This window comes from Rhinoderma darwinii, chromosome 1, assembly GCF_050947455.1.
Source record: "Rhinoderma darwinii isolate aRhiDar2 chromosome 1, aRhiDar2.hap1, whole genome shotgun sequence".
NCBI classification, from domain to species: domain Eukaryota; kingdom Metazoa; phylum Chordata; class Amphibia; order Anura; family Rhinodermatidae; genus Rhinoderma; species Rhinoderma darwinii.
Window position 1 is genome coordinate 607,497,368 of NC_134687.1, and position 23,378 is coordinate 607,520,745.

A 23,378-nucleotide genomic window follows, 5' to 3' on the forward strand; every position below is an offset into this window, starting at 1 on the left:
ATCAAGCTCATGACCATCATGACTAGAAAGTGGCAACTATTTAAGCTCCAATCGAGGTTGTTACCAATTACTTCTGTAAGGCTATGTTCACACGGAGTATTTTGCCGAGTTTTTTGACGTGGAAACCGCGTCGCAAAACTCTGCAAAAACGGCCAGAAAACGGCTCCCATTGATTTCAATGGGAGGCGTCGGCGACATGCCCTATCTTCGGGTGTTTCCGCCTCTGACCTCCCATTGACTTCAATGGGAGGCAGAGAAAGCGTATTTCGCGCTGTTTTATGCCCGCGGCGCTCAATGGCCGCGGGCGAAAAACGGCGCGAAAATCGGCGTGCAGGGAGAGGAAAATCTGCCTCAAACTTCCAAACGGAATTTTGAGGCAGATATTCCTCCTGCAAAATACCCCGTGTGAACATAGCCTTAGTATGACTACAATGGGACCCTTTCCTTGCCCCTTTATTGTTTTATCGCTTGGCAGATGAGACATTTTGGGGCCTTGTGTATGGCCAGCTTACGGGTCAAATGGCTGTACAACAGCAGCTGTTACACTTCAGAAGTTTCCATTGACTGGTCTGTTGATCATGTTGATCATGGTGACCATTAAATAGAGTATGGCAAAACAGCACTAGCTTTCCCTCTAAAGAAAGGGAGGATTTTCTGCCCGGCAATGAGCACTGCTCGACAATAGTAGCATGTCGATCACACTTATTTGATCCGTTTACATGGAGCAATTATCGGGAGTATTGAGGACATACAAATGTTACTACGATTGTTCTTCCCATTAAGCATCTTGTCGGCAGAACTTCCCCTGTTTACATGGGTAGATGTGCTGCCGGCAAACTACCATTTTTATGGCGGAATAAAAGATGCAATCAGCCAATGTGTAACGAGTGTTCGTTCGCTCGATCATTTTCCCGTGTAAAAGGGTCCTAAGTGACCTACATGTTGTAGCTACAAGAGCAATAGAGTTTAGGAACAGCCAGCCCTGGATTGATAGGTAGTGATGCCACTGTCCAAAGTCAGAATAGTTCTTTCTCAGTCCAACAATCAAGAAAAATGTGGGGTGGACAGCATCATAGTGCAAATATAGTTATTTATTTATGCCCCAAAATTCATGACTACGAAAAATGTCTTGTAACGCCGGCGGCAGATGCTGTTCCTGCTGGCGGCCTGGTCCTTCTGCCTTGCTTGGCCACCGGCGTCCTCAGCCTGCTTCTCCTTCTGCTCGGAGCCATGTGGTCCTTGGGGAAGCGGGCACGATATGGGCGCCTCACAAGGGGACAGCTCGCTTGCATTGTAAAACCTACTGTCGAATCCCTGTATGATCGTGGACTATTTAGGGCACCTACTCAGATCACCTGGTGCCTAAGTAACATTGGGGCAACCTAGTTGTGTCCTGCAAAGGTTCCTGTTTGCATACTGGTTCCAGCCTACACCTGCTATCTGTTATCAGTCTGTACCCAGTTATCAGCTATTATATTGTATCTAGCTATCCGTTATTAGTCAGTATCCAGCTATCCGCTACCAGCCTGTATCCTGTTATCCGCTTCCAGCCTATATCCAGTTATCCACTTCCAGCCTATATCCAGTTATCCGCTTCCAGCTTGTATCCAGCTAACCGTTACCAGCCTGTGTCCAGCTATCCACTACCAGCCTGTATCCAGCTATCCGCTGCCAGTCTGCATACTGCTACTTGCTATCAGTTCGTATCCTGTTACCTGCCATCAATCTGCATCCCGCTGTCTGCCACCAGTCTTATCCAACCACCTGAGACGAGCCTGAGGCTTTCTACCTGTCGCAAAATGTGACTTCGGATCCTCACCCATCTGCCAAGACATCATCTGCCAGTGCCTGTACCCTCGATGTACTACACTGTTGTATCCTTGTCTGCTGGACCAGCCACCCACACTCACACCAAGATCACCTCAAGATGTAGCGACCTGGCAGTCTCCCCACAGCAAAGTCCATATGGGAGTTAAAGGGTGAAGACCAGGATGGCTACTTAGATAATGCCCTTAGAGGTGGCAACAAATCAAAGTCGTGGAGTAGCACAGTGGGTCCACAACCTGCTGGTCCTAACATGGCTATTTTTGTATACACTATTTTGTTGGTTTGAATAAATAACTATATTTGCACTAAAGATGCTGTCATCCACTCTCATTATTATTAGTAGCTAAAAGAGTGAGACAACCATCAGATAGAGTATGAAAGAACAGCTGAGGATCAATCTCTGGAAGAACACACATGGACTATTGTAGAAAGTAGTAGCTGGATCTTTATAGGAACTCTTATAGACTCTAGTGTTCTAGTGGTAGTACAGCAGAGGCTGGATCTCTGTAAAAGCACTCATGGACTGAAGTGTTGTACCTCTAGAAGTGTGGCAAAAATTAGGCAGAGTATGGTAGAACAGCAGAAGCTACATCTCCGGAAAAGTACTAATAGACTGGGATGCCACAGCTGCAAGAGCATGGTGACCATCGGGCAGAGCATGGCAGAACAGAAGAGGCTGGATCTCTGGAAATTGCTCATTGACTGTCATGTTATAGCTTGCAGGAGCATAGTGACACTTGAGCAAAGCATGGTAGAAAAGCAGTAACTGGATATCTGGAAGAGTACTTATGGACTGGTATGTCCTACTGTAGCTGCAGCATGTTTTCAGTACGTGACAGTTTTCCCGCAGTGAGGCAGTGACACCTAGCGTCATAGATAACGATGATGCTAGGAGCCCAGCTCCCTGCAGTGTGCTCAGTCCGGGAAATGCGGCCGACCTGCGGACCGTATATCACGGACTGAACACGCCTGTGTGAATCCGCCCTAAGGCTGCTACACTAACTTCTCCACAAATGGCCATCTAAATATCTTGTGCTCTTCCAGGTAAGACATTTCCTGCTGTGTCCTGCTGCAACCTCTCATGAGACTACAGATTTTGGACAGCCAAAAAAAATCTGATTTAGACCATTTTATGCTGACTGTCAGTGCCATTCCGTGATAGATGCCAACCATAGACAGATTTCTGGGGAGAAGTTGATCTGTCACGTTGGATTTTTACTTCATGACAGTGCAGTCCTTGGAAAGTCGTTCATGGCAAACGTCACAACTACATCCCACCAGTAGAAGCCCAGACCAGGCAATTAGTTGTTTTAACTTGGCAATAACGACAACTTTCACAGACCAAAAGTGAATGGCAAGTCATTCAGAAAACGGGCGTCTGGAGTCACTAATGTATGGCCAGCTTCATCCAAGGTGGCTGGCTCTAGATTGGGGAAAGAGGAATATACTGTGAAGGCCTCACTCTCTGGCAATATGGCCCACAATACAGAACCATACAGTCCGAAATAAATACATCAGACATTTTATTTGGGTGTAAAATGGCCATAACTTTCATTGTAATAAAAATGACCCATCAATCCCAAATTTATTTTGTGAATTTGCCGATATGAAAGTAATAACTGAAGGTAAATTTGTACTTGCAGATCCAAACCCTTTTTTTGGGTGACCGACAGCTATCCAACTAATTTGACAAATCGCACATAGCATGTATGACAGTCCTGGTGTGTAAGGCCATACCACCTCAGAAATATTTCAAGTTGGATTATATATGGACATTAGGGGATTACATCCCAGTCTTCTTCTTACTATGGAACATGGGTCATTAGCGATTGACAATGAGTAGCAGTTTAACTTAAATAAACAATCGATTTACGGGCTTGTAAAACCTGACAATGTTATCATTAGTGTAACTGGAGAATAAAGAGTAGGAAGACAAACCACTGCTATGAGTATTCACTGCAAAAACGCCATGTATTAACGCTCTGTCCACATCTATCAGTTTTATGGTCGGCTACATTATGGATCCCATTGATTTCATTTGGATTTTGATTGTATCAGTCATTTGTTACGACTGTGGACATATTTTGACATGTACAGAAAGATGCAACATGACCGTTTTCCCTATATATCACAAATAGAAATGATGTTTTTCAGGTGTAGGTTTCATATTCGTATTCTAAATCTGTATTACACAGATCATGAATATGACTGCTATGGGCCCACACTGGACCTCCAATTTCAGACAGAGGTTTTTGCTCACAAATTCCAAAGTAATACATCTGAAAATAAATAGTGGCATGTCATATCGCATGTAATATTATGGAGGAACCATGTGGAAGTACACATACTGTCTACAGGTCTATGATACAGATCTATAGTAGCTCCATGTGGCACCATATACAGGGTGCATGCAATTTTAGCAACTGTACCTTCTTTCTTGGTTTGGAATCTGGGGGTTTTCCTGGTTGGCTGAATTAGGGAGGTAGGGTGTATATTGATTTTTGTTGATAGATTGTTTTGTTTTTGTATTAATTTTTTTATTGTTTGTTACGTAATTGAAAAAAATTATAAAAATAAAAAAGGAATCTGGGTGTCACCGTGCCAGTGTGCAACCAGAGTAAAACACAAAGTGCCACTAATTACAGAATCTCACCAATTTATAAATGGACTTTCCCCCCTCCAAAAAATTGTGTACTTATGGGGTGCGGGTATTTAGAAAATGCTAATTTGATTTAACCCTCTCAGCTACTCCCTCGCAATCTATGTAGAAAGACTGGATACAGATTTTCTAATGAATTTTCCCCCATTAATCTTTATGGTGTGTCGATTCAACATGCCAATAGTGCAATAAAAAACGCAATATTTGGCAGGTCAGTCGACCTCCTGGAAGCCCCAAGTACTACACTTTTATGGCATTTTGGATTTCCATGCCATAAATGTAGATATTGAGATATACCCAAGATTCTGCTGTAACCAATAGGGCAAAAAATGTAATCCGGAATAATCAAAGGACAGACCTGAGGCCCCTACTTACTTTTGTTACCATGGAGGGTGGGTCACTATATAGGGTATTGAAAGAATTTAAGCAGGGGTGGTAACCTTCTATAGGCGGAGTGTATGTGTCGAAATCGATATGGTTAATTCAGAGATATAACATGTAATGGAAAGTAATGCACATGTTTGTGAATATGAATGGATACTGGCCACTGTTGTAGTCACAATATTATAAATAAAATGGTGGCTATTTACCACCACATTGTTTTGTAGTTTGGGCCATATTGTTAAGAATTGAGGATCCATTCAATATTAAAATATCATGACTGACTATGGTTGGAGCTTAATGTCCCTAGTTCCAGTACGAAGAGCATCTCTAGAGTACAAACTTCTGCTCTAACACGTGAAATACTGTGCAGACATGAGCATGTTTTTCAGAGCTGATTTGCATCAATGTGGGACCCGTTTTCACAGATCTCCCATAGACTTGAGTCTATTAATGAATCTGTGAAAACGGGCAAAAATAAGACATGTCCACGGGCTATTCACAAGGTCCGTTAAAGAAAATGCTGTGTGAACAGCCAGCAGAAATACATTGATCTTTATGCAGCACTGTGCGAGTCATTAAAAAAAGTCTGTCACCCTGCCGTTTGAACCGTTTGTGTGAATAAGGCCTTAAACTAAACTAAGAATCCTCTTGGCTTCCTGTTACCAGAAAGCAGTGCATTGTGGGTAGTCCCATAACTGCTACACAGTTAGATCTAAGTTGTTAGGTCATGTTACGTCCACGGCTGCGGGCCATGGTTCTGACTCACCCATCGATGCCTGTGGCTATGGATCTGTGAGTGCTGGGCCGCATCTCCTCCCCAGGAAACGTCAGCACTCACTTCCACTCCCCTCTGCAGTGTCTTATAAATTATGTTACAAATTAGCCCTAATCACTCTGGACTATAAAAGGGGCTCTGCCCTTTCACTCCTTGCCTGAGCGTTGTTTGTATTCCTATGTTAGTCTTGCAAATGTTCCCCTAGTCGTATCCTGTTCCCTGTGTTCCCGTGCCCTGCTACCTGTATCCTCTGCTGTATTTGTTCCTCCGCTATCTCTAGTGTTGGAGTCGTGTTGTGCCGCCTACTTCTCCTGCTGACTTACACCACGTCTGGTGTCATCCGCCACGTTTTGCATCTCCTGCTGCCAAGGTACCATCTGTGCCTAAGCCGTTGCTACTGTCTGGACTATTACAGGTACCCCTGTGCTTGGACTTTATATTGACTTGGTACCCTGCTGTTGGGCCAACTGCTACTCCGCTATGCTCTGACAGAGGAGTAAAGATTAACAGCTGTCTGTTTCCAAAGGTATCCAGAAGAATTTTGAAAGTAGCTATGGCTGTAAATTAAGAAAATGACATAAAATAACTCAAAATCAGTACAAAAAAGGTAAGTATTTGCTCAACTTTATAAAACACATAAAAAAAATTAAATACTACTAAAAAGAGAAATTATACTTGAAATAAGTTGTTTCATGTAATGCATGGTGGTGTAAGGTCTTACAGAGCGACTCTTCATTCTGGCACATAAACGGGGGTCTTAAAAGGGCATATGGACAGGGGTTCTTTTTGAGAGACAACCCCTTTTAGCCTGTATAGAAAATGTCCCCATCACCTGAATACAGATCTCATCTTTTAGATGTAATTCCTCATCAGTGGTAAATTCCCATTCTGAGTATTGCTTGTTTTAATAGAGTGCAGAGTTTTCCCTCCCGTGGGCGTGAGAGTTACGCTCCAGACGTAATAGGATCTGACAATTAGGTGTTAAATGAGAAGAAGTGATCATGTGTGGAATGAAATGATTCACAATAACACTTCCATGAAGCATCATTATCTCTCAATGGATATATCTGGCACACGGACAGCAGTGCAGTTATAACTGACATCGCTGATAACTGATGTATTCCTATAGCTAAAACAAAGACAGATTAGAAAATTGGGATAAAATAAAGTGTTTCCTATCATTCTGTATTGTCTGCTATTCATGGCACATGAACGGTCACATTGAATATTATACAAAAGCAGATTGCTAAGAGGAAGGTTCAGGGATATTATGAGGCCTATATAATTAGGATACAGGTATGCTATGAAGATTATAACGTTTGACTTTACAGTATTGGCCGGGTCATGTTGGGAGGTGTAGTGCTCTATGTATAGAGTATAATAGAATTGTGTTATGGTCATGTCCAGTGGTTGGGTCATGTTGGGAGGTGTAGTGCTCTATGTATAGAGTATAATAGAATTGTGTTATGGTCAGGTCCAGTGGTCGGGTCATGTTGGGAAGTGTAGTGCTCTATGTATAGAGTATAATAGAATTGTGTTATGGTCATGTCCAGTGGTCGGGTCATGTTGGGAGGTGTAGTGCTCTATGTATAGAGTATAATAGAATTGTATTATGGTCATGTCCAGTGGTTGGGTCATGTTGGGAAGTGTAGTGTTCTATGTATAGAGTATAATAGAATTGTGTTATGTCATGTCCAGTGGTCGGTTCATGTTGGGAGGTGTAGTGTTCTATGTATAGAGTATAATAGAATTGTATTCCGTCATGTCCAGTGGTCGGGTCATGTTGGGAGGTGTAGTGTTCTATGTATAGAGTATAATAGAATTGTATTATGTTATGTCCAGTGGTCGGGTCATGTTGGGAGGTGTAGTGTTCTATGTATAGTGTATAATAGAATTGTATTATGGTCATGTCCAGTGGTCATGTCATGTTGGGAGGTGTAGTGTTCTATGTATAGAGTATAATAGAATTGTATTATGTTATGTCCAGTGGTCGGGTCATGTTGGGAGGTGTAGTGTTCTATGTATAGTGTATAATAGAATTGTGTTATGGTCATGTCCAGTGGTCAGGTCATGTTGGGAGGTGAAGTATTCTAGGTATAGAGTATAATAGAATTGTATTATGATCAGGTCCACTGGTCAGGTCATGTTGGGAGGTGTAGTGATTCATGAGGAATTAGAAACACTTAAATACTTATCTCATTTTCTATACAAGTTGTTATCTGAATAAGTCATATATCAGACTTTAACCTTGTGACATGCCATTGCCTTTACTGTAAATATGATCCCATGTAATTGTAGTCTACAAAGAGTTGAATCAATATCCTTATCTTCAAAGTTCCTATCTTCCATTGTCCCCCGAGTCTGCCTGAAAACGGCCATTTACAATAATGGCTCCAGTGTCAACTTTCAGGATAATTATCCAAAACTCAATCTTTACTCTCAGCAAAATGGCCGATCAAAGACATTTTGAGCGCAAGGGAAGAGGCTTACAATTTGTTATGCACCAGACAGGCAATACTGTAATTTGTGAAGCTTTCATAAGAACACAATCCCATTGTAGAATATTTACAGTCTGTGAACAAGTTCTATAGATAAATACTTCCTGCTCCGTACAGTACAGCGGATCTCACATGACGTTTCAAAACCGGCACGAACCTTGATGTAACAGTAGATGTTGAAGAGGAAAACATGGAAAAATACATTTCTAGGTTTTTTTTCTCAAAAAATTACCAGTAAATAGGATGACTACCACTATTTAATACTACAACTCCTAGTTGAGAATTCCCATGTGCTTTACCAGTTATGACCCTACAGTGACAGTATTAGTCACATATATGGCAATTTCCTAATGTACTGTAATTAACAGAATCGCTCCCTATACAAACAGGAATAATCCAATACCAGAGTAGGGAAGTCCATTTCCATTTATCGCAGCTGCCCTCCAACAGTCATAGATTTTTTTATTGTCTCCGACATCCCTGCTGATAGACAACTCTGAATTCCTGGAAAAAAACCTGAGAACTTAGATAGAGCAAGCATTAGGAGCAGGGGCGTAACTAGGAAAGACTGGGCCCCATAGCAAACTTTTGACTGGGGCCCCCCCTCTGCTGGGTATCACACAACCCCCCCCCCCTTGTAGATAGTGCCTCCCTATAGATTCCACCACACAGCGCCCCCCTATAGATAGCACCATACACAGCCCCCTATAGATAGCACCATACACAGCCCCCTGTAGATAACGCCATACAGACCCCCTGTAGATAACACCATACAGCCCCCTCTGTAGATAACACCATATAAGTCCCCCCCCCAAAAAAAAAACGGCCTATAGTTTGTCCTACAAAAGACATGCATCCCCTATCCACAGGATAGGGGATACATGTGTGATTGCTGGCAGCGATAAGGAGAACGGGGGACCGAAATTCCCCCGAAGTTCTCCATGACTAACCTCGGACTTCTGGCGTCTGCGCAGTTCAATAAAAATGAAAGGAGCGCTGGTCACGCATGCGCACAAGCGCGACTGGCGCTCCATTCATTTCTACGGAGCTGCCGACACAGACCCCGGAAGTCCGAGGTTTGTCATGGAGAACTTAGGGGGGACTTTCGGTCCCCCGTTCTCCTCATCGCTGGGCGTCCCAGCGATCCCACATGTATCCCCTATCCTGTGGATAGGGGATGCATGTCTTTTGTAGGAACAACCCCTTCAGTGGCGTCGCGCTGTAGCAGCCATAGCGGCTGCTAGCGGAGCCTGCGGCCATGGGAGGGGGCCGTGCCGGCGGGTGCCACGGGCCCCCTCATGCTGCAGGCCCCGTAGAAGTCGCTACGGCTGCTATAGCGGTAGTTACGCCACTGCGTATAGGTTTGTACGGTGTAAAACTACAGCTCCCAGCATGGCCGGAACAATGGTAAGGATATGCTGGGAGATGCGGTTTCACAAAAATAAATCCTATCATAATCATACCACCCATCATCTCACTGCAGATCATACAGTGACTACATTACTGTTTAGAGGCAGAATAAACATTTACATTAAGTGACTCACCGGTGACATCTCAGATTCTAGTTCTTTTCTTCTCCCTCCGGTTCAGACATCTATGATGGATTTCTCCGGGCCATGACCCATTTCTGCAGTTTTCCGTTTAGATGTCTTCAGCTTCTCAGTTTTAAAACATTTCTGCACCTGTAAACAGAGTTAAAATTCTCAACACATCTAAATATAACTGTCTCACACACACACACACACACACACACACACACCGTGCCCCCTGTAGATAGTGCCCACATATGGACTCCAGAGCTGCAAGGCAATAGCGTTAACCACTGAGCCACTGTGCTGCCCTACATATAGCTTCCCCTATAGTTAGTGCTCCACGTATAGCCCACCTCTGTAGATAGTGTCTCACATATAGCTCCTCCTGTATATAGTGTCCCACATATAGCCCACCCCTGTAGACTGTGCACTACATATAGCCACCCTGTTGCTAGTGCCCCACAGGTATCCCACCCCTGTATATAGTGTCCCACACATAGCCCACCCCTATAGAAAGCACCCTAAAAAATAGCTCCCCTATAGATAGTGCTCTACATATAGCCCACCCTTGTATAGTGTCTCACATATACTGCCCCACATATAGACCCCCCTGTAGATAGTGGCCCACATCCCCACATACAGACCTCCCCTGTAGCTAGTGCCCCACATATAGACCCCCCCCTGTATATAGTGGCCCACATATAGACCCCCCTGTATATAATAGCCCACATATAGAGCCCCCTGTATATAATGGCCCACATATAGAGCCCCCTGTATATAGTGGCCCACACCCCCACATATAGACGCCCCTGTAGCTACTGCCCCACATATAGACCCCCCTATATATAATAGCCCACATAAAGACGACCCCCAACCCCATTATAGATAATGCCATTCACATTTTTGAAGAAAAAAATAAATAAATTGCCATACTCACATGATCCCGTTCCCACGCTGTTCACTGGCGATGCAGATCTGCTCTCTTCTGAGCATGTCTGCAGGAGCTGAACGAGCGTCCTCCAATGAAGCTGATTGGCGGGGCAGATTGACTTGCCCCGCCAATCAGCACCTTCCCAGCATGGAAGCGGCGCGATGATGTAATCGCGCCGCTAGCCAATCAGTGTCATTGTAAGGCACTGGATGGTCAGGCACGGAACATGCCCGGCCATTCAGTGCTAACACATGTATTTGGCTGCCGCTAGCACTGGGGCCCCCTCCGGTGCTAGCGACACCTACAGGCATGATGAGAGGGCCTGTGTAAGGCTCGGCGGCGTGGGCCCCACAGTAGCGGCGCTACCGCTGTAGCAGCCATAACGGCTGCTAGCGGCGCCACCGGGCATTTGGGTGGGCGTGTCGGCTGGCGGCACGGGCCACCTCAAGCCCCGGGCCCCGTAGCAGCCGCTACTGCTGCTACCGCGGTAGTTACGCCACTGATTAGGAGGCATATACTAGTAAGAGTAATTCTAAGAACAAGATTGTATTGATGTAACTTCTCAATATCTAAGGGTCCTTTTAGATCGGCAGATCTCTATACAAGCACTGATCGACGATATTGCACATCGATCAGCGCTTGCCATCGATCAGCATCGTTCGTCCCCATACAGTTTTCATCATTGTCGGCAGTACGTTCCCTGTTTACGTGGAGAGATATGCTGCAGTTAACAATGATTTTTACTCCGCAAAAAAGTTGATCAGTTGACAAAATAGCATTTGCTTATTTTTTTGGCCGATCGCTAGGTCCTTTTATGTTTGGGAACGAGTATTCTGTTCCCCCGATCATCACCCAGTGTTAAAGAGCCTTTGGCGTATAGGTATATTATGCATACATTGCCATGGACCTAAACCAAGCCTCCCCTCCTAACTGCACAATCTGATAGAATGTGATGGCATGATGGCATTATCTTTAGAGGGCCCCCTCTGCTCTTTAAAAGATAGGGCCCGGATTTATTTTTTCTATTGGGGCCCAGGAACTTCAGGTTAAGCCTTTATGAGTCAGAGTGGGGATTTGCTAGAAAGCAGGGGCGTAACTGTAGAGGTGGCCCGGTTGAGGTCACACCTGAGCACTGGAGCATAAGGGGCCAAAAAGGTCACTCTATAGTAAACCAGTACTATAAATAACAAATGACAGTTGGAGGGCCCATTATAGATTTTGCGCTGGGATCTAAAAGCTTCAAGTTACACCTTTGCTAGAATAAAGTTAATGAATAAATATATTCAACAAAAATGTATCTTAAGCACCTATCATACCACCAGATATAATTATCAATAATCAATGATCCAAAAATATACCTGATGCTTAATTAATCTCAAATAAACAGCAAGAGTACCAAAATATATCTTTATTGTCCCAATAGGGAGAACATTACCCACAAAATACAAACATTTAAAATACAGATAATTTAAAAACACCCCGGATAGGAATGTCCACCGTATCCCATAGAAATGGTCATACTATATACCATATAGCGATAAGGAAATGTATAATCCTAGTACAGATTCCCCCAGGAGATCAGAAGTCTAGAATGATCAACTGGGTAGACGTAGAAACCTCATATAACCCATATGTGGGAGTGCAGAGGCAAATCTGTATCAAAAAATGAGCACTTAATTACCTGGGGTGGACATGATGAAAAGAAGACCTAATCCGGGGAACACCTCGACGCGCGTTTCGCTTCCTTCGTCAGGAGGTGAAGTATGCTAGATGCTTCCTCCCTTAAGTACACCTCAAATGAGGTGATGTTAGTCGGCGCATGACAGGTCACGCCCATCTCCAGGTGCCAGACCATCCGCGTCAAGTCCGGAAGTCGTACCTGGCATCAGGTATATTTTTGGATCATTAATGAATAAATATAGTTTTAGAATTTTTGCGTTCACACAATTGAAATAGATAATAAAGCCTGGACAATAATGCTTAAAAAATAATTTTAATGTTATATTCTTAAAATGGGCTAAATAAGCCAATAGTTTCCTATAGATACCAGGCTAACAAGGTAGGTAAGACTAGATAAGGGTGCAAATACTGAATAATAATCTGTATGAGGTTAAAGAGGCTCTGTCACCAGATTTTGCAACCCCTATCTGCTATTGCAGCAGATAGGCGCTGCAATGTAGATTACAGTAACGTTTTTATTTTAAAAAAACGAGCATTTTTGGCCAAGTTATGACCATTTTTGTATTTATGCAAATGAGGCTTGCAAAAGTACAACTGGGCGTGTTTAAAGTAAAAGTCCAACTGGGCGTGTATTATGTGCGTACATCGGGGCGTTTTTACTACTTTTACTAGCTGGGCGTTCTGACGAGAAGTATCATCCACTTCTCTTCGGAACGCCCAGCTTCTGGCAGATCACGCTGTGACGTCAATCACAGGTCCTGCATCGTGTCAGACGAGCGGGGACACATCGGCACCAGAGGCTACAGATGATTCTGCAGCAACATCATCGTTTGCAGGTAAGTAGCTACATCGACTTACCTGCTAACGCCGATGCTGCTGCAGAATCAACTGTAGCCTCTGGTGCCGATGTGTCCTCGCTCATCCGACACGATGCAGGACCTGTGAGTGACGTCACAGCGTGATCTGGCAGAAGCTGGGCGTTCTGAAGAGAAGTGGATGATACTTCTCGTCAGAACGCCCAGCTAGTAAAAGTAGTAAAAACGCCCCGATGCACGCCCATAATACACGCCCAGTTGTACTTTTACTTTTCAACACGCCCAGTTGTACTTTTGCAAGCCTCATTTTCATAAATACAAAAATGGTCATAACTTGGCCAAAAATGCTCGTTTTTTAAAAATAAAAACGTTACTGTAATCTACATTGCAGCGCCTATCTGCTGCAATAGCAGATAGGGGTTGCAAAATCTGGTGACAGAGCCTCTTTAAATTATTATGAAACTACTCCAAATATCTAGTTTAAACATATAACACCTGTCCCTACCTGGACTAAATAGCAAAGTGTGCATTCACACTAAGTAAAGATCTGATACCTAACAGAGTGTGCATGAACACTCAATAGTGGAAACGCAACACCTACAATACAGTGTGCATTCAGACTGTAGTGAGCCACAGCACATAGATTATTTATGCAAAATTACTCATAGATAACAGTAATCACACTCCTCAGTAACAGCGCAGCACCTATAGTAGTAGTGTGCATTCACACTCCTCAGTAACAGCGCAGCGCCTATAGTAGTGGTGTGCATTCACACTCCTCAGTAACAGTGCAGCACCTATAGTAGTAGCGTGCATTCACACTCCTCAGTAACAGCGCAGCTCCTATAGTAGTAGTGTGCATTCACACTCCTCAGTAACAGCGCAGCACCTATAGTAGTAGTGTGCATTCACACTCCTCAGTAACAGTGCAGCACCTATAGTAGTAGTGTGCATTCACACTCCTCAGTAACAGAGCAGCTCCTATAGTAGTAGTGTGCATTCACACTCCTCAGCAACAGCGCAGCACCTATAGTAGTAGTGTGCATTCACACTCCTCAGTAACAGCGCAGCACCTATAGTAGTAGTGTGCATTCACACTCCTCAGTAACAGCGCAGCGCCTATAGTAGTGGTGTGCATTCACACTCCTCAGTAACAGTGCAGCACCTATAGTAGTAGCGTGCATTCACACTCCTCAGTAACAGCGCAGCTCCTATAGTAGTAGTGTGCATTCACACTCCTCAGTAACAGCGCAGCACCTATAGTAGTAGTGTGCATTCACACTCCTCAGCAACAGCGCAGCACCTATAGTAGTAGTGTGCATTCACACTCCTCAGTAACAGCGCAGCACCTATAGTAGTAGTGTGCATTCACACTCCTCAGTAACAGCGCAGCGCCTATAGTAGTGGTGTGCAATCACACTCCTCAGTAACAGTGCAGCACCTATAGTAGTAGCGTGCATTCACACTCCTCAGTAACAGCGCAGCTCCTATAGTAGTAGTGTGCATTCACACTCCTCAGTAACAGCGCAGCACCTATAGTAGTAGTGCGCATTCACACTCCTCAGTAACAGTGCAGCACCTATAGTAGTAGTGTGCATTCACACTCCTCAGTAACAGAGCAGCTCCTATAGTAGTAGTGTGCATTCACACTCCTCAGCAACAGCGCAGCACCTATAGTAGTAGTGTGCATTCACACTCCTCAGTAACAGTGCAGCACCTATAGTAGTAGTGTGCATTCACACTCCTCAGTAACAGCGCAGCACCTATAGTAGTAGTGTGCATTCACACTCCTCAGTAACAGCGCAGCTCCTATAGTAGTAGTGTGCATTCACACTCCTCAGTAACAGCGCAGCACCTATAGTAGTAGTGTGCATTCACACTCCTCAGTAACAGTGCAGCGCCTATAGTAGTGGTGTGCATTCACACTCCTCAGTAACAGTGCAGCACCTATAGTAGTAGCGTGCATTCACACTCCTCAGTAACAGCGCAGCTCCTATAGTAGTAGTGTGCATTCACACTCCTCAGTAACAGCGCAGCACCTATAGTAGTAGTGTGCATTCACACTCCTCAGTAACAGTGCAGCACCTATAGTAGTAGTGTGCATTCACACTCCTCAGTAACAGAGCAGCTCCTATAGTAGTAGTGTGCATTCACACTCCTCAGCAACAGCGCAGCACCTATAGTAGTAGTGTGCAATCACACTCCTCAGTAACAGTGCAGCACCTATAGTAGTAGTGTGCATTCACACTCCTCAGTAACAGCGCAGCACCTATAGTAGTAGTGTGCATTCACACTCCTCAGTAACAGCGCAGCTCCTATAGTAGTAGTGTGCATTCACACTCCTCAGTAACAGCGCAGCACCTATAGTAGTAGTGTGCATTCACACTCCTCAGTAACAGTGCAGCACCTATAGTAGTAGTGTGCATTCACACTCCTCAGTAACAGCGCAGCGCCTATAGTAGTAGCGTGCATTCACACTCCTCAGTAACAGCGCAGCACCTATAGTAGTAGTGTGCATTCACACTCCTCAGTAACAGCGCAGCGCCTATAGTAGTGGTGTGCATTCACACTCCTCAGTAACAGTGCAGCACCTATAGTAGTAGCGTGCATTCACACTCCTCAGTAACAGCGCAGCTCCTATAGTAGTAGTGTGCATTCACACTCCTCAGTAACAGCGCAGCACCTATAGTAGTAGTGTGCATTCACACTCCTCAGTAACAGTGCAGCACCTATAGTAGTAGTGTGCATTCACACTCCTCAGTAACAGAGCAGCTCCTATAGTAGTAGTGTGCATTCACACTCCTCAGCAACAGCGCAGCACCTATAGTAGTAGTGTGCATTCACACTCCTCAGTAACAGCGCAGCACCTATAGTAGTAGTGTGCATTCACACTCCTCAGTAACAGCGCAGCACCTATAGTAGTAGTGTGCATTCACACTCCTCAGTAACAGCGCAGCTCCTATAGTAGTAGTGTGCATTCACACTCCTCAGTAACAGCGCAGCACCTATAGTAGTAGTGTGCATTCACACTCCTCAGTAACAGTGCAGCGCCTATAGTAGTGGTGTGCATTCACACTCCTCAGTAACAGTGCAGCACCTATAGTAGTAGCGTGCATTCACACTCCTCAGTAACAGCGCAGCTCCTATAGTAGTAGTGTGCATTCACACTCCTCAGTAACAGCGCAGCACCTATAGTAGTAGTGTGCATTCACACTCCTCAGTAACAGTGCAGCACCTATAGTAGTAGTGTGCATTCACACTCCTCAGTAACAGAGCAGCTCCTATAGTAGTAGTGTGCATTCACACTCCTCAGCAACAGCGCAGCACCTATAGTAGTAGTGTGCAATCACACTCCTCAGTAACAGCGCAGCACCTATAGTAGTAGTGTGCATTCACACTCCTCAGTAACAGCGCAGCACCTATAGTAGTAGTGTGCATTCACACTCCTCAGTAACAGCGCAGCTCCTATAGTAGTAGTGTGCATTCACACTCCTCAGTAACAGCGCAGCACCTATAGTAGTAGTGTGCATTCACACTCCTCAGCAACAGCGCAGCACCTATAGTAGTAGTGTGCATTCACACTCCTCAGTAACAGTGCAGCACCTATAGTAGTAGTGTGCATTCACACTCCTCAGTAACAGCGCAGCGCCTATAGTAGTAGCGTGCATTCACACTCCTTAGTAACAGCGCAGCACCTATAGTAGTAGTGTGCATTCACACTCCTCAGCAACAGTGCAGCCCCTATAGTAGTAGTGTGCATTCACACTCCTCAGCAACAGCGCAGCACCTATAGTAGTAGTATGCATTCACACTCCTCAGTAACAGCGCAGCACCTATAGTAGTAGTGTGCATTCACACTCCTCAGCAACAGTGCAGCTCCTATAGCAGTGGTGTGCATTCACACTCCTCAGTAACAGCGCAGCATCTATAGCAGTAGTGTGCATTCACACTCCTCAGTAACAGCGCAGCTCCTATAGTAGTAGTGTGCATTCATACTCCTCAGCAACAGTGCAGCGCCTATAGTAGTAGTGTGCATTCACACTCCTCAGCAACAGCGCAACTCCTATAGTAGTAGTGTGCATTCACACTCCTCAGTAACAGCGCAGCATCTATAGTAGTAGTGTGCATTCACACCTCAGTAACAGCGCAGCGCCTATAGTAGTAGTGTGCATTAAAACTCCTCAGTAACAGCGCAGCACCTATAGTAGTGGTGTGCATTCACACACCTCAGCAACAGCGCAGCACCTTTAGTAGTAGTGTGCATTCACACTCCTCAGTAACATTGCAGCACCTATAGTAGAAGTGTGCATTCACACTTCTCAGTAACAGCGCAGCACCTATAGTAGTAGTGTGCATTCACACTCCTCAGTAACAGAGCAGCAAATACAGTAGTAGTGTGTATTCACACTCCTCAGTAACAGCGCAGTACCTATAGTAGTAGCATGCATTCACACTCCTCAGTAACAGTGCAGCAACTATAGTAGTAGTGTGCATTCACATTCCTCAGTAACAACACAGCAGCTATAGTAGTAGTGTGCATTCACACTCCTCAGTAACAGCGCATCACCTATAGTAGTAGTGTGCATTCACACTCCTCAGTAACAGCGCAGTACCTATAGTAGTAGCATGCATTCACACGCCTCAGTAACAGCGCAGCACCTATAGTAGTAGCATGCATTCACACTCCTCAGTAACAGTGCAGCAACTATAGTAGTAGTGTGCATTCACACTCCTCAGCAACAGCGCAGCAGCTATAGTAGTAGTGTGCATTCACATTCCTCAGTAACAACACAGCAGCTATAGTAGTAGTGTGCATTCACACTCCTCAGTAACAGCGCATCACCTATAGTAGTAGTGTGCATTCACACTCCTCAGTAACAGCGCAGCAGCTATAGTAGTAGTGTGCATTCACACTCCTCAGTAACAGTGCAGCACCTATAGTAGAAGTGTGCATTCACACTTCTCAGTAACAGCACAGCTCCTATAGTAGTGGTGTGCATTCACACTCCACAGTAAGGGTATGTGCACACACACTAATTACGTCCGTAATTGACGGACGTATTTCGGCCGCAAGTCCCGGACCGAACACAGTGCAGGGAGCCGGGCTACTAGCAGCATACTTATGTACTATGCTAGGAGTCCCTGCCTCGCTGCAGGACAACTGTCCCGTACTGAAAACATGATTACAGTACGGGACAGTTGTCCTGCAGCGAGGCAGGGACTCCTAGCATCGTACATAACGATGATGCTAGGAGCCCGGCTCCCTGCACTGTGTTCGGTCCGGGACTTGCGGCCGAATTACGTCCGTCAATTACGGACGTAATTAGTGTGTGTGCACATACCCTAACAGCGCAGCTCCTATAGTAGTAGTGTGCATTCACACTCCTCAGTAACAGCGCAGCACCTATAGTAATAGTGTGCATTCACATTCCTCAGCAACAGCACAGCACCTATAGTAGTAATGTGCATTCGGAATTTCCCATTATGGCAACATTTTATAGCCTACCCAAGTTACATAAAGGCCTAGTACCACTTAAAAGGACGGCCTATTGTAGCAGGCATTGACAGTGTCACACAGAATGCTAGCTTGCATGTTGATCGTATTCTCCGTCAATTTGTGGTGGTCCTGCCGTCCTATGTGAGGGATACAATGGATGTTCTTAAACAATTAGAGGGTATACACAGGGGATTAACTAGGAAAGACTGGGCCCCATAGCAAACTTGTGACTGGGGCCACCCTCCCCTGGGTGTCACACAACCCCCACTTGTAGATAGTGCCTTTTTTACAGCCCCCCCCCCCGTAGATAGCGCCATACAGCCCCCCCCCTGTAGATAACGCCATACAGACCCCCTGTAGATAACGCCATACAGCCCCCCTGTAGATAACACCATACAGCCCCCCCTGTAGGTAACGCCACACAGCCCCCCCTGTAAATAACACATACAGCCCCCCTGTAGGTAACGCCATACAGCCCCCCCTGTAGGTAATGCCATACAGAACCCCCCTGTAGGTAACGATATACAGCCCCCCTGTAGGTAACGCTATACAGCTCCCCTGTAGGTAACACTATACAGCCCCCCCTGTAGGTAACGCCATGCAGCCCCACCCCCCCCAAAAAAAATCCGACATATAGTGTGTTCTACAAAAGACATGTATCCCTTATCCACAGGATAGGGGATACATGTGTGATCGCTGGCAGCGATAGGGAGAACGTCCCCCGAAGTTCTCCATGACTAACCTCTGACTTCCGGAGTCTGCGCAGCTCAATAAAAATGAAAGGAGCGCTGGTCACGCACAAGCGCGACTGGTGCTCCGTTCATTTCTACGGAGCTGCCAACACAGACCCGGAAGTCCGAGGTTTGTGATGGAGAACTTCAGTGGACTTTCGGTCCCCCGTTCTCCCTATCGCTGCCAGCGATCACACATGTATCCCCTATCCTGTGGATAGGGGATACATGTCTTTTGTATGAACAACCCCTTTAATGGCAGAGCGGGGAGATACCTCCCTGCTCTGCCGTAGTGTTCCTTGGCGTCGCGCTGCAATAGCCATAGCGGCAGCTAGCGGAGCCTCCGGTCATGGGCTGTGACTCAGTGAGATACTTCCTAAAATCTAGAAGTACTCAATTGACAAGCCATAATGAGTTTGTTATGAAGTTTCTTCAATTTGTGTTGGGACAGAAATAGCCGGACACATCATGCTATGATTGGGGGAGGCAAACATGACCAGGGTTGCAGGGGAGAAGGAATGAGGTGAAAAGTTCAAGGGAAGGAGGGGGAGGAAGGTGGAGGGGAGGGGGCGTGGTGGACAGAGGGAATATAGGAAGGGTGAGAGACAGTTTCGCGCCATTCACGCCCCAGGAAAGCAGTTAGACTTGTACTGACCTTGTGAACGATGTAGGCCCTGATGGAGCAAGTGCGGCAGGCTGTGGCGGAACGGGGCATGGCCTGGCTTGAGGAGGAGCTCAGGAGGACGGGTCCGGTTGCATCAGGGACGGAGTTGTCGGCAGGGCTGGAGGAGGCAGCGGGTTCGAGTGCGGCCGGGACGCAGGCAGCGCCTGATGTGATGACATCCCCCCTCCGCCAGAACGCCTTAGCCCGGACGAATTGCCTAGGGCTCGACGCAGGCTTGGGAGCCCCTCGAGGGACGCTCCGGGCCGGGTTTACGCTTCCACCACTAGGAGGCGGAGGTCCCGGTCCGGGAGGAATACCGGTCGCCGGTCAGGCCCTCCAGAGAGTGGAGGGAAGGGTCCCAGGCCAGTGGGACAGCCTCCCGTCTCCAGGTCAGCACCACGAGGATTTGCGGCGGGCCGTTCTGGCGATGCTCCAGTCGGGCGGCCCGCCTGTCAGCATGAAGATGTCCCCGGACGGTCACGCAGGCCACAATCGGTGGTGCTGCAGAGACGGAGGGAGGGGGCAGCGGTGGAGAGAGAGCGGAGGCCGGAACGGCTCTTGACGTCTGGCGACACTTATGCGGTTCAGGATGGTGTGCACGGCTGCAGAGCCTGCTGTGCGGCTTCAGGCCCTAGATGTCCGGAGGTGGGCGAAAACGGAGGTGTGCCAATGGAGGATGATCGTCAAGGAGATCCCGTCGCCCCGGCTGGTGGGAACTCAGCGCCCATGCAGTCTGGTGAGTCGATGTCACCATTACATACATTTCCAGCGTTATTTAGATCCCCGGGGTTTGGGGAGGGTTCCCAAGGGGAGGCAGTTAGGAATGTTGATAATAGTGGGTTGTTGTCTGTTGGGAGAGGGGGGGGGAGATGTGCAGGAATTGCTTGGCTGTGTAAAGGCGTTGCTAGCGCGTTGTGAGGAGGGTAGGTTGCCTGCTGCATCCCCGGTTGAGGCGTGGTTTTCGGGAGCGGGGGGGGGGTGGTGAAGCGGTGCAACCCCCGATGACGGTATCCGAGGTGGAGGTCGGGGGAGTGACGGTTGCGGTTCAGACTGATAAAGATAAGGATGTGGATAGGGTGAGGTTAGATGATAAAGCTAAAGGCGAGGTGTACGTTTGTTTTGAGCGGTTGTTGGGGTCGCATTTGAAGACTGAAGTGAAAGAAAAAATTTGGAGGGATGAGGACGTAGAAATCTTTTCGCTTCTTCCTCTGGAAAAGTTTAATTTAGATAAGGGTAAAAGGTGGGAAGGTAAAAAAGAGGAGGAAGAGAAGCGTCGATATCGTTTAATCCCGCAGACGTTTGTGAATTGGTTGCAGGCGGTTGCCATACTGGCCAGTGTTATAGGGGAAAAGGCCCCGGAGAATTGCTCCGCCCTTTTCGGGTACATGGATTCGATAGGTGAGGCGCATCGCTCGTATGGGGGTCAGACTTGGTTGCGGTATGACGAACAGTTTCGTCAGAGGAAAGCGGTTCGTCCCAACATTAGATGGGATAATAAAGACATTGGGCTTTGGTTAAAAGTAATGGCCCCGGCTAAGTTCGGGCAGTTCTTTCAAGGGGGGGGGGTTGGGGTTGCCGACCCCTCAGGACAATCGGGGCAATCGGGGGGAGGGACAGGAGGAAGGGCGGGCTTGTGCTGGCAGTTTAACGACGGTCAATGCAAGTTTGGGGCGGGTTGTAAGCTTAAACACTCTTGCTCCTCTTGCGGCGGGACTTCGCACGGGTCTGCCAAGTGTTTCAAAAAAGGGAAGGGAAAAGGGGGAAGTGGTGGGGGTCATGGTGCTGACGCCGGTGAGGTGGGAAGAGATGGAGCCGTACCTAAATAGGTTCCCGGACAGGGAGAAAGGCGAGTTGTTGTTGCGTGGTTTTCAGTTTGGTTTTGTGATCCCTTCCCCGGTTTATGCGGTCCCCCTTTCCCTACGGAATTTAAAGTCGGCAATGAAGTATCCGTTGGTAGTGTCAGACAAGTTGCGTAAAGAAGTGGGGTTAGGGCGCATGGCGGGGCCGTTCCCGGTGCGGCCCGTTCAGGACATGGTTGTGTCTCCGTTAGGGGTTGTTCCAAAAAAGGAGCCAAATAAATTCCGGCTTATCCATCATTTGTCGCATCCGCGGGGGTTGTCTGTAAATGATGGCATTGTGTAAAGGCAGGAAGGAGGTGAAGGGAACAAGTGAGCCCTAATCTACCCACCGCCCTGTCCCTGCCTACTTGCAACGACCCGCCCTAGGCGACGGGGTACAACTTGGCGGCGGTCCCTACGCTGTCTAAGTGCAAGGGAGACAAACAGGGAACACGCAAGGGAATACAGTAGCCCACGGAACGCCGCGAGGAAAAGGAGCGGTGAATGAGCCAGTCAGGATCAGGAAGTAGTGGAGTATACAAACGGGAGCACGGAGCAGAAGCAAGCCAGGGGTAGAGCAACGCAGGATAAACGGAACTGAAGCAAGGCAGAAGCACGGCAGAAGCAGGCTGGAGCAAGGCAGCAGTGGGGCCAGGAATCCAAAAAGAATAACAAGCAAGGAGGAAGAGAAAACGGCAGGTATAAATGGACAGGGGGCGGAGCTAACTCTGACTGACCAGGCCGCGATAGGCTCTCCCACTCCTGAGCCTGCCACCCTGATTGGTGGGAGCAGGTGTCAGTCTCAGAGGTCTGGCCTCAGGTGTCGACTGATTAATCCTGGGAGTATACCCAGATGTAGTACCTGGCAGATCCTTTACAGTACTCCCCCTTTTATGAGGGGCCACCGGACCCTTACAAAGAGGACCCGGTTTAGTGGGGAAGAGAAGGTGGAACCTCCTTATCAATACCCCAGCGTGAACATCTCGAGCAGGTACCCAAGTCCTCTCCTCCGGCCCGTATCCTCTCCAATGGACCAGGTACTGGAGGGAGCCCTGGATCATCCTACTGTCCACAATCTTGGCCACCTCGAATTCCACCCCCTCAGGGGTGAGAACGGGAACAGGAGGTTTCCTCGGGGGGAGCAGGACGGGGAGCAGCGTTTCAGGAGGGAGGCATGGAAGACGTTGTGTATGCGAAAGGATGGGGGCAGCTCCAGACGGAAGGATACAGGGTTGAGGACTTCAATGACCTTATAAGGTCCAATAAATAGGGGAGCAAACTTCCTGGACGGGACCTTAAGGCGCAAGTTCCTTGACGACAACCACACCAGATCCCCGACGACAAACCGGGGGTTAGCAGAACGTCTACAATCAGCCTGAATCTTTTGTACGCTCTGGGACGCCTCTAGGTTCTTCTGAACCTGGGCCCAGACTGTGCACAGTTCCCGATGAACGTCCTCTACCTCGGGATTATTGGAACAACCAGGGGAAACGGAGGAGAACCTAGGATTAAACCCGAAATTACAGAAAAACGGGGAGACCCCTGAC